The sequence below is a fragment of the Anomaloglossus baeobatrachus genome, chromosome 3 (genome assembly GCF_048569485.1).
Source record: "Anomaloglossus baeobatrachus isolate aAnoBae1 chromosome 3, aAnoBae1.hap1, whole genome shotgun sequence".
Taxonomy (NCBI): Eukaryota; Metazoa; Chordata; class Amphibia; order Anura; family Aromobatidae; genus Anomaloglossus; species Anomaloglossus baeobatrachus.
In genome coordinates this window covers 190349719-190361714 of record NC_134355.1, presented here as the reverse complement: position 1 = coordinate 190361714, position 11996 = coordinate 190349719, and the positions used below count along the sequence as shown (strand labels likewise).

At 47.5% G+C, this 11996-nt stretch overlaps 1 long non-coding RNA gene across 1 annotated transcript; it reads left to right on the top strand.

The window, feature by feature from the left end:
• Window positions 1-4228: 4228 nt before the first annotated feature.
• Window positions 4229-7743, top strand: LOC142295120 (uncharacterized). Its single transcript, XR_012751370.1, has 3 exons — window positions 4229-4408; window positions 7300-7374; window positions 7459-7743. It is a non-coding gene; the product is annotated as an uncharacterized LOC142295120 (long non-coding RNA).
• The last annotated feature ends 4253 nt before the right edge of the window (window positions 7744-11996 follow it).

The window sequence follows — 11996 nt, the reverse complement described above, 5'->3', positions numbered from 1 at the left end:
CAACGACTCCGCATTAGCGATGTCGCAGCGTGTAAAGCCCGCTTAACTCTGTTAGTGAGCACTTTTCCTTTGTCAAGATAATCCACCCACCTCACAGGTGTGACATATCAAGCTGCTGATTAGCCAGCATGATTATTGCACAGATGGGCCTTCGCCACCTTCTACCCTGTCTACTCCGAATACCAATTCTCCAGATATGGCCTTCTCCCCGCTATGCTATGTGTGCGCTATGTATGTATGTGCTCGGTGTATCCATGTGTGTCTGCTATGTGTGTATATGTGCAGTTGGTGTGTGTGTCCTGGTGCGGCGTGGGTGGTGTCACGAAGTTAAAAACACGACTCTGGCTGTACACTTACGTCCCCTAAAGTGCCAGCCCCCTTTCAGATCGGAGTGGACCACCGGGCCCCCTGGGTCTGTAGACGCTCGAGCCACCACCCAGCGACTCCGGATCAGAGCAGGCTCCGGTACGAGAACTTCATTTGAATTTCTGATTTCCTGGTTCATTAATCGCCGTTGCTATAGTAACCCGCTCGTTAGGTTACTAAGGCAGCGTTGACGTGTTATGACAGCACGGGCAGCATCAGCATGAAGAAGACAGAAGATCAGCATAGTTTCATAGGTGAGAGGAAGTAATAAAGATGTGGTCCCTAGGTGTTTATGTGTATTTATTTTTAAACCCTTGATTTGAGATTCTTATTGGCCGGGTTTTAACAGTCTCTGTAAACCACTCACGGGTGCTGGCCACCGTGAAAGTTAACAGTTATGGTACTGGTCTTGCTTCCTCAGGACTTTTGTATCACTTGTGCTTGACCTGTGAGCCAGCTTTGTGCATCTTGTAGTGTGTAGGCCCTGTGGCCTGTATGGTGATACTACTCGTGTGGTCCTAGTCATGTGCAATGTCTCATGTGTGCACTGTATGGCAGTACTTCTCATGTGGTAGTACTCATGTGCTATGTCTCATGTGTGCACTGTATGCTGTTACTACTAATGTGGTATTACTCATGCGCATTGTCCATTGCCCTGACTATAGTTAGTATAATGATGCATATCAGAGTGACATTATTGGAAATGTTATACTTTTTGCCAGTGTTCAAGCCATATGTGTGTGTATTTCTAGTGCCTATCTTTCTGAAATAAACCCCCTCTCATTTTTTCAACACACATAACTTTCCAATTTTTCAGTCAATCTACCCATATCTTCCCCTAGCAGAATCCCACCCCTTCACTGACCTGACCTCAACCCAGCACATTACCCAGCCTTATTAGGGCAGCTACTAGCTGTATGCATTAAAGGCAGCAACAATTTTTAAATCAAAAAACATGTTTATTAAAATTAAACAAATAAGGAAACAAGCAAACAAACACAACATATTAAACCATTTGAAAAAAACCACAAAAAACTACAAATCTTGATAATAAGAGTCCGAAAAGGAAAATCGTTCACCAGGTATCGGAAAATGTTGGGTCGATTGCGATTGACCCATGGGATAATGTGGGTTAATCCTCCTTGGTGTGCTTTGTATATGTTCTTGAGTGGCATTCCATGAAGGGTATGACAATTGAGTCGGGTCTAACACGGTTGATTTGTCTGTCAGTTTCCCCTCTGCTGCTTGATTTAGAGCCTCTAACATTACTCTTTCGGCATGCCTTCTTTGTATTGGGTCGAGCTGCTGTAGTCGTTCATCAGCTAATTGTGTAAAACCACACTTGGCGTTATTTTTTCCTTGATTTAAAATAATGTTGGCCAGATCGATAAGTTTGGCCGAATTAGAGCTGGAAGACGAGGTGGATTTTCTTTTACGGGATGCGCACTGTCGCACAGCTTGACTGTGTTGTTCTTCAGCATCATTCATAGCATCATTCGCACCTGTTGGTGTGTCCGCAGCTTGAAAGTGGTCCTGCACGAAGAAGACAAATATTATATTAAAGCAAACCCAGAAAATAATTTTAAAACTTACAGCAACACCCAAATACAGTATTGTGTTTTTGAATTGGATATCTCAACCAGCAGGCACATGGGTACACGTGAGGGAACTAATACAGGATAAGAAATGTCATTCAACAGTATGCAAAATACAAAGTTTAAATGGTAATTAAAGGTAATAAAAAAAAAGGTACTTACATCACGGACAGGAGAGTGTGATCGGACCTCAGCCTCTTCTTCCTCCTCCACCGCTATCATTGATTCCAGTGGCCGAGGAAGCTCTTGATCTCTAGTGAAGCTCATCAAGTCATAATACCAGAGCTTTGGAACATATAGTTCCTCAGTTCCGGCACCTGACTTGGATGAGTTCTCCACCTTATTTAATTCTCTTTTAAAGACAGTGCGGAGGGCCTGTAATTTCTTTTTAACTACTGTCTCATCCACATTTTCTGTTGGGTTATATTTCTTTACCAGGTCGACCAGTTTGAGATAGGCGTCCCTTTTTTTATATCTGTTACTGTAATCTGCTGACTTTATTTTCCATAAACAGGGCATGGAGCGATACATCTCTATCAAGTCTCTAATAAAGTCATGGCTATTAGAAGACATCTAAAAACAGAAAAGTGAACAGTGTTACCAAAAGAATACATGTTACAGTTTTGAAAAATCACAAACCACAATAGAAAAGCCCTAGCATTGAAAGGCATGGCACTACACAATGGTTGCCCTTGGCAAAACATATTTCAAAAATCATAAACCACATTAGAAATGCCCAAGCATTGGAAGAATATGGCAATCAACAAAACCTAGCCCTCCCTCCATTTGCTTGCAAGCCTAAAAAGCCGTAGCACAATGCAGAACACAATCATGATTGCATAGAATTAATATCAACAAATATATAATATATCATACTATTAAATATTTAAAAAGTAATATAATTAATACAAGAACGCAACTACGATCTCAATTTGAGATCGCAAACATACCTTGCAAAATAAGTAGATGGTTTAGATCCACAAAGTACAGACTTGCGACTCAGATGGGAACGCAGAGGTAAATCCAGATGAATGCATTTGGAATCGCTAATTCGCTCCCTTTTATATAGAGACAGTGTCATCCAATCACAGCGCATCAGTCGTCCAATCACAGCGCATCAGTGGCCACCAATCAGAGAATGACAACGCATCAGTGGCCACTATAGAGAATGACAATTCAGAATGGCCGACAATTCAGAATGGACATCACAGACATTATTATATCGTGTTAAAAATACATGAAAGTAGCCATAATCGCTGATTTCAGGTCACGTAGCGAACGCAGCTGCGTCCCCGGTTAGGACTTCTTGATCGCAATTGCGTCTCGCAAGTCCTTTGCGTCGACGTTAGAATTCTATTGGATGGCGCTGATTTTAGTTGGGCGGGTCTAATGGTGTTGTTGTGGCCTACTGAAATATGGCAGCCAGAAATCGGTCATCAGCTTGGGGAGAGGCAGAAGTCACATATCTAATTAAAATGGTGGACAGCAGAGATTATGATTGTGTTGAACACCATGTCCATCCTGTGCTCCACAAGAAGGCAGTGCTGAGGAGGATTAGTCGGGGCCTTTTGAGAAAATTTGGGGTGCAGCGTACAACTACACAAATAAGGAAGAAGCTATCAGATCTGCGTTACAGGTCTAGCAACCGCATTGCCAGCATCCGTTCTCAGAGCCAGCTCCAACCTGGTGAGTGGTGTTAACGAAAGTTGTTTGAATGTCCAATAATCTTGGGGCTGGCGGATCACTGACATATTTATAAAAAAGTCCGATCTGCGCCGTAATCCAGTGGCCATATAAGTCAATGGGGTCCGGGATAGCGCATAAACATTGCGTATGTGGACGTTAAGGCTATGTGCGCACGTTGCGTAAATACATGCAGTTACATGACATGTGACATGTCACTTCTTTCCTGCGCTTTGCCGGCAGCTCCTGCTCTGTCTATGGGAGGAGCTGCAGGCAGAGCGCATGGAATCGGCTTTCACCACGGACATTTATGCAGCGATTTAAAGCGCACATGTGCTCTTCTGATCGCTGCGGAATTTTCTGCAGTGACTGTACGCAACGTGCGCACATAGCATAACAGTCCGTGTACGCTCAGCACTAGTGTTAACATTGGTTAGCCCATTATATGGTGGCTCTTTAACATGAGTAGTACCACATGAGTAATTACACCCACATGACACACAGCACATGAGTAGTACCACAACAGTACTTCTTGTGAGTTACCCCCACGTGCAAATATTACAAGGTATAATTTTATCCAGAGCCGCAGCCCCAGCAGGACCCACCTCCAGACCCGGAACCGCAGCTGGAGCCTCCACCAGACCTGGAGCCACAGCTGGAGCCTACACCACACCAGGAGCCACAGCAGGATCCACCAGCAGAGGCGGAGCACCAGCCGGAGCCACCTTCAGTCTCTCCCTCCTCACTTCATGTCATCGGAGCAGGTTTGCCTTAGGCCCCCTTCACACGTCCGTGAAACACGTGCGTGTTTGGTCCGTTTCCGTATATACCGGAGACACGGCCAAACGTGCACCAATGTTAATCTATGATTGTGGTCACACGTCCGTTATTTCATTATGTCCGTGTGTGCGTGTCCGTGATCCGTATGTGTTTGCGTTTTGCACGGATGCATGTCCGTTATCTGCACGGAGCACGCACACGTGGACACAATGAAAGTCTATGGGTATGTGCACACACGTTAGTAAAAACGTATGCATCTACCTATAGTCCGTGTCCGTTTGGTGTTTTTATTTCTAGTGATGTCGGCTATTCTTTCTATTTCTGTGTATGTCGGTCAATCTCCCTGAGTCCGTCGGTCGTTCTCTCTGTCTCTCTGTCGGTCTCTCTGTCTGTCTATCTCCCTCTCTCACAGTCTGTCGGTCAGTTTCCCCCCCTCTCTCATACTTACCGTTCCCCGATTTCTGGCGCAGCGCTGCACGGCATTCACACTGCTGCGGCGGCTTTTACTATTTTGAAAAAGCCGGCCGCTCATTAAACAATCTCCTATTCCCTGCTTTCCCCGCCCACCGGCGCCTATGATTGGTTGCAGTGAGACACGCCCCCACGCTGAGTGACAGGTGTCACACTGCACCCAATCACAGCAGCCGGTGGGCGTGTCTATACTGTGCAGTAAAATAAATAAATTAATAATTAAAAAAAAAACGCGTGCGTTCCCCCCCCAATTTGTAATTGGATCCAGTGACAGCGGGTAACCTAAGTGACAGCTCAGCTGATCGCACGGCTGTCTTCATTTGCTGTGTGGAGGTGACCGGAGCGGCTGTGTCTGCTGCAGCTCCTGTCACCTCCATGCAGCAGCGCTGGATGCGACGCTGGACCATCCTGGAGTACGCCGGACATGGAGGGCTTTTTGGGGCTGATTAAAGTGGTGAACCAGGGTATATGTGTGTGTTTTTATTTCTAATAAAGGATTTTTTCGTGTGTGTGTGTGTGTTTATTTACTGTAATTTACAGATTAATCATGGAGGGTGTCTCATAGACGCCTGACATGATTAATCTAGGACTTATTGGCAGCTATGGGCTGCCAATAACTCCTTATTACCCCGATTTGCCAACGCACCGGGGCAAATCGGGAAGAGCCGGATACAGCCCCAGAACTGTCGCATATAATGTATGCGGCAATTCTGGGCGGCTGCTGACTGATATTGTTAGGGTGGGGGGCTCCCCATAACGTGGAGCTCCCCATCCTGAGAATACCAGCCTTCAGCCGTATGGCTTTATCTGGCTGGCATTAAAATTGGGGGGGACCGCACGCCGTTTTTTTTAAATTATTTATTTATTTATTTTACTGCACAGTATAGACACGCCCACCGGCTGCTGTGATTGGGTGCAGTGTGACACCTGTCACTCAGCGTGGGGGCGTGTCTCACTGCAACCAATCATAGGCGCCGGTGGGCGGGGAAAGCAGGGAATAGGAGATTGTTTAATGAGCGGCCGGCTTTTTCAAAATAGTAAAAGCCGCCGCAGCAGTGTGAATGCCGTGCAGGGCCGCGCCGGGGATCGAGGAACGGTGAGTATGAGAGAGGGGGGGAAACTTCAGTCACTCGGGGGATTAGCGGTCACCGGTGAATCCTTCACAGGTGACCGCTGATCAGTACTCGACACAGACAGAGCCGCGGTATGAGGATGAAGTCGGGTGAAGTTCACCCGAGTTCATTCTCATCGAGCAACTCTGTCTGCTGTCAGCCGACATTTATAAACGACATTGTGCATCACACACACGGACATTCCACACGGACATTCCACGTACACATACACGTTAATTCCACACGCACACACGGACGTTCTGCACACAAACACGGCTAGCATACGCAATTCACACAGGTGCCACACGGACCATAAAAACGGACACAAAAACGGGACACGGACCCGAAAAATGGCCCGTAACACACGTGCGTGTTTTTCACGGACGTGTGAAGGGGGCCTTACAGTAATTTTTTAAGTTAAAAATAGGGCAATATAACTTTGACAGGATAGAGCTATCTTACCTACAGCTCCCAGATTTACCATTATCTGAAATACCTCTATTTATCTATATTTCTCTATCTATATAATATCTATCTATATTTCTCTATCAGCCTTAAGGCCGCTTTACACGCAGCGATATCGGTATTGATATCGCTAGTGTGGGTACCCGCCCCTATCTGTTGTGCGACACGGGCAAATCGCTGCCCGTGCCGCATAGCATCGCCCAGACATGTCACACATACTTATCTGCCCGGCGACGTCGCTGTGACCAGCGAACCGACTCCTTTCTAAGGGGGCGCTTCGTTCAGTGTCACAGGGACGTCACAGCCGCGTCAATGAACCGCCGCCCAATCGAAGCGGAGGGGCGGAGATGAGCGTGACGTAACATCCCGCCCACCTTTTTCCTTATCGTCCGGGAGGCAGGTAAGGAGAGGTTCCTCGTCCCTGCGTTGTCACACGGAACGATGTGTGCTGTCGGAGGAACGAGGAACAACTTCGTTACTGCTGCAGTTACGACATTTGAGAATGGAACCCCATGTCAGCGATGAGCATTTTTGTATGTTTTTGCAACGATGCCAAATCGCTCATAGGTGTCACATGCAACGGCACAGCTAATGCGGCCGGATGTGTGTCACCAATCCCGTGACTCCAACGAGTTCGCATTAGCGATGTCATAGCGTGTAAAGCCTCCTTTACAAAGAGTATAAAGGGTCCCACATAACCAATCATATATTAGAATACACCTCCATAGTCCTCCATGTATAATTATGCAGCCAGCCTCTCCAGTCCTCCACGTATAAAGCAGTCTCTCCAGCTGTGATGTACTATGAAGTGTTTTGTCTCACCCTAGCCGCTGAAGGTGATGCCAGAGGATTTGGGTGGAACCTCAGCCCGTCTATACCGGACGAGGAGGAACACCCAAACCGTAAGTTTAAACAACAAACATGTACCTCTAAATGATATATCTACATATAATTTGCCTTTTTAAGTTGTACCATTCCCTCCATAGAAATACCAACATTAGAAGACCTTCAGGCCTCACACTCGAGGATTCTGGCGACACAGCGCACTGTGGCAGCAGCACAACGCACACTGGCAGCGGCACAGCGCACACTGGCCACAGCAGTTAAGCAGCACGGAGTGCAGCTGGCCAAATATGTGGCATCCCAACAACAGGGCGGCCGATAATACATTTTTTTTGTTTGTTTAAAATATTGTTTTTTATGTATATTTGTGTGATTATTGCCCATCATTGTTTGTGGGCGTTGCCATGACAACACTGACAATAAAAAGTTTTTCATACCTCATTTTTGTGGTCTCCATGAATAGTTACAGTAGGACTACATTTTGCTTGGAGGAATAGATGTGTTTGAAGTTTTGCATACTCACCATGTCCACCAAAACCCTAATGCTGCCAATCCATGTCCGTGTCCTGGGGAAGCCTCCGATCACCATGCAATCATCCAGTGGGCATTCACGCCGGATAGGTACAGGGAGTGGAAGGACCAGTGACGCACGTGCGGTCACTTAACGTGGTGACGTCAGGAAGGTATTTCAGCTTACTGTACTTCGCAACTTCACCTGCGCTTCTGCACAATGGATCATACTACGGGAAGAAGACAAGATCGGAGGATTTCCCCCAGGAGCCAGACATGTGTCGGCAGCATCGTTGGATGTTGCCTATGGATATATGTGGCTGTGTGTATGTATGTATGTACCAGTTAAAGACACAAACACTGAGTGCAAGAGGGAGGGACCCCTGTTTGCTACACGGGACTCTGTGTGTAATTCTTGTGAACTGTGAGTACACCATTTACCGCCGGTCCAACTCGGCACGTCACCTTCCCCAGCCATTTTTCCCATACACCTGGGACTACACCTCCCCTAACCGTCTCACCATCAGTCACCACAACCCACGGGTGCCCTTACCGACAACTCACTCGACAGTAATAAGTACGAGCATGGGTCCGGCCACCGCTGCTTACTAACAGGCCAAAGGCGGGATGCAGATGGGTTGGTGCATGTATACAGATGCATACATGTAATATAATGATTGTGAGTGATGATAGATCAGGGGTCGGGAACCTATGGCTCGCGAGCCAGATATGGCTCTTTTGATGGCCGTATCTGGCTCGCAGACAGGGCTCCTACCTGTCTATGGGAAGGATCAGGGCCGGCGCCAGCACCCGGCTACTCAGGGGGGCCCGGTGGCCGCGCTGTCACCGCCCCCCGCCGAGGATCGAGCTTTCAATTGCATCGGCATCGCAGGTGCCGATACAATTGAGAGCAATGATGAGAGAGTGAGCGGCGCGCTCTCTTATCATTCTCCCCGCTGTGACTGTCGGCGTTCTTCTGACAGCTCTGCAGCGAGCGCGGTGACGTCATCACTGCGCGCCTGCTGAGAGGTCAGCGAGCGACAGCAATGGACGACTCGCCGAGGAGACCGGATCAGCGGGGGACCGAGAAGTGAGATGCCCCTCTACTGACACTGGGCTCCCCACAGACCGGCCACTACACAGCGGCACTAGTACACATAGGGGCCCGACAGCCGCTCTGCGTCTATGTGTAGTGCTGCTGTGTAGTGGCCGAACTGTGAGTCAGGGGAGCCCAGTGTCAGTAGAGGGGCCCCTGACCTGGAGAGGCCACCAGCCATGTCTGAGCTGCAGGAGTGCTAGTCCTGACCTGCACAGCAGACGGAATCTCCATCCTGCAGGACCTGCGATGATGTCACGCCCATTTGACTGTGTGGGAGGAGACACAGGATGCCGGGCAGAAAGCAAGATACTGAATCCTGAAGGAGATTTGGACACATGACTGGTAATAAGAAAAGAGGGGACATGAGGGTGAGGGGGGCTGCAGGGTGAGGGGCATATGAGGGCTGCAGACTGTGACAGAAGCATGTGAAGGGGTGCAGAGTGTTTGAGAGGGGTAAGTTGGGGTACAGGCAGGGTGAGATATGTGAGCAGGGTGTGTGAGATATGGGGGTGTATTGTGTGTGATATGGGGGGTGCAGGCTGTATGGGAAGCAGGGTATGTGACATATGGGGATGTAGTGTGTGGGATATGGGGGGTGCAGGCTGTATGGGGAGCAGTGTGTGTGTGTGATATGGGGGGTGCAGGCTGTATGGGAAGCAGGGTGTCTGGGCCACTGACAGATACAATTGCTCCAGCGGTCACTTAGTACACAAAGGAGTGTTCCTCTCTGCTGCACTAAGCCACCGCTGGACCTAAACAATAATTCGCTGTAAAATAATAAAATAGATAATTGACATAACTGACAATGCGTTGTGTGACATGTCCAATATTCCAGCTTCTTTCTTCTGCGAATGCCTCAAAGCTGGCATTCTCTCAACATCAGGTGGGAAGAATGCCAGCTTCCAGTCATGCGCAGGAAAAAGAAGAAGCCAGACTGCTGGACTGATGTCATGCATCGCAAGTTCACAATGTAAGTTATTTATTTGATTTTTTTACTGCTAATTACCATTGTTTCAGTCCAGTTGTGGCTTTATACAGCAGGGAGGAGCATTCCTTGCTGTACTAAGTGAACATTGGAGCGATTGATCTGTCAATGGCCCTTTAAACATATTGTACGGCTCTCGCGGAATTATATTTCAAAATATGTGGCGTTTACGGCTCTCTTAGCCAAAAAGGTTCCTGACCCCTGTGATAGATGTTTACTTCCTTTTTGAAATGAAAACTACCAAACAGCAGATATACATTTTAAAGTGTTTATAAAACATGTAAATTAAAACACAAAAATATTAAGGAAATTAATGCCCGCTGCCCTCCGCTTGCCCAGCCGCATAACGGGACATCATCCGAGCATGTTGGTTGAGCTTGGCCATCAGTCTCCTCTGTGCAGATATAATTCTTCTCTGCGCAGCAACAATGCTTGAGTGAGAAGAGACGAGGTCTGCGAAAGTTGGGATTCCTGTGGAGGGAATGGTAAAGGTTTTAAATTATAATTTTTGTTTCTGCTTAGTGTTAAGAGACATACGAGATTCATGTTAAACACTTACGGCTTTCCTCCTCGTCGGACACAGAGGGACTGATGGATCCAGCAGGGGGCTCTACCTCCACCGGGGGCTCATTCACCTCTGGGGGCTCTGGATCCTCCGGGGGCTCATGCTCCTCTGGATCCTCCGGGGGCTCATGCACCTCTGGGGGCTCTGGATCCTCCGGGGGCTCATGCTCCTCTGGTAGTTCCTGCTGTGGTCCTGAAGAGAATTAACCTTATTACATACATATATCTATATATATATATATATATATAATCAATATACCTATCTATATAGATAAGTCTATGTATATACCTATTATATGTATGTGTTAGGCCCCCTTCATACGTCCGTGTTTGGCCCGTTTCCGTATGTCCCGGAGACACGGCCAAACGTGAACCAATGTTAATCTATGTTTGAGGTCACACCTGCGTTATTGCAGAATGTTCGTGTGTCTGTGATCCGTATGTGTTTCCGTTTTGCACGGAAGCATGTACGTTTTCTGCACGTGACACGCACACGCGGACACCATGAAAGTCAATGGTTATGTGCGCACAATACGTGACACGGATGCATCTCTGTATGCTCCGTGTACGTTTTGTGCTTTTTTCTAGTGATGCCGGGCATTCATTGGTTTCCTGCCTATGTCTGTCAATCTCCCTCAATACGTCGGTCGGTCTCTATGTCTGTCGGTCTCTCTCGGTCTTGTCTGTCCCTCTCTCGCTGTCTGTCGGTCAGTCTCCCCCCTCTCTCATACTCACCGTTCCCCGATCACCGGCGCGGCGCTGCACGGCCGTTCTCTAAACTCCAACGGCTTTTCCTCTTTTGAAAAAAGTTGGCCACTCATTAAACAATCTCCTTATTACCACTTATTATTAGCGTGGGGGCGTGTCTAACTGCAAGCAATCATAGGTGGCGTTGGGTGGGGAAAGCAGGGAATACGAGATTGTTTAATGAGCGGCCGGCTTTTTTAAAGAGGAAAAGCCGCCGGAGTTTAGAGAACAGCCGTGCAGAGCCGCGCTCCGGTGATCGGGGAACGGTGAGTATGAGAGAGGGGTACTCCATTAAGTTACACTGAGGATTAGCGTTCACCGGTGAGTCCTTCACGGGTGACCGCAAATCAGGACGCGACACCCAGACACAGGCGTGGTATGACAATGATTTTGGGTTAAGTTCACCCCAGTTCATTCTCTATGCGCGACTCTCTGCTGTCAGTGGGTATGTATCTTCGACATTGTGCATCAGAAACACGCATAATTTCACACGGACAACACATACACATGACAGTTTTTTCTCACACGCTTAAACGGACAACCAACATGCACACACGGGTAGCATACCTCATTCCCACAGATGACACAAAAAAAGGAAAACGGACTTGAAAAACGGACGTAACACACGTGCATGTTTTTTCATGGACGTGTGAAGGGGGCCTTATATGTGTACATCTATATATCTATATCATTATATATAGATATATATACATACATATATACATTTAATACCATTATACATTCCCTAGGCCCAACCTTCTACACCCACCTTGATT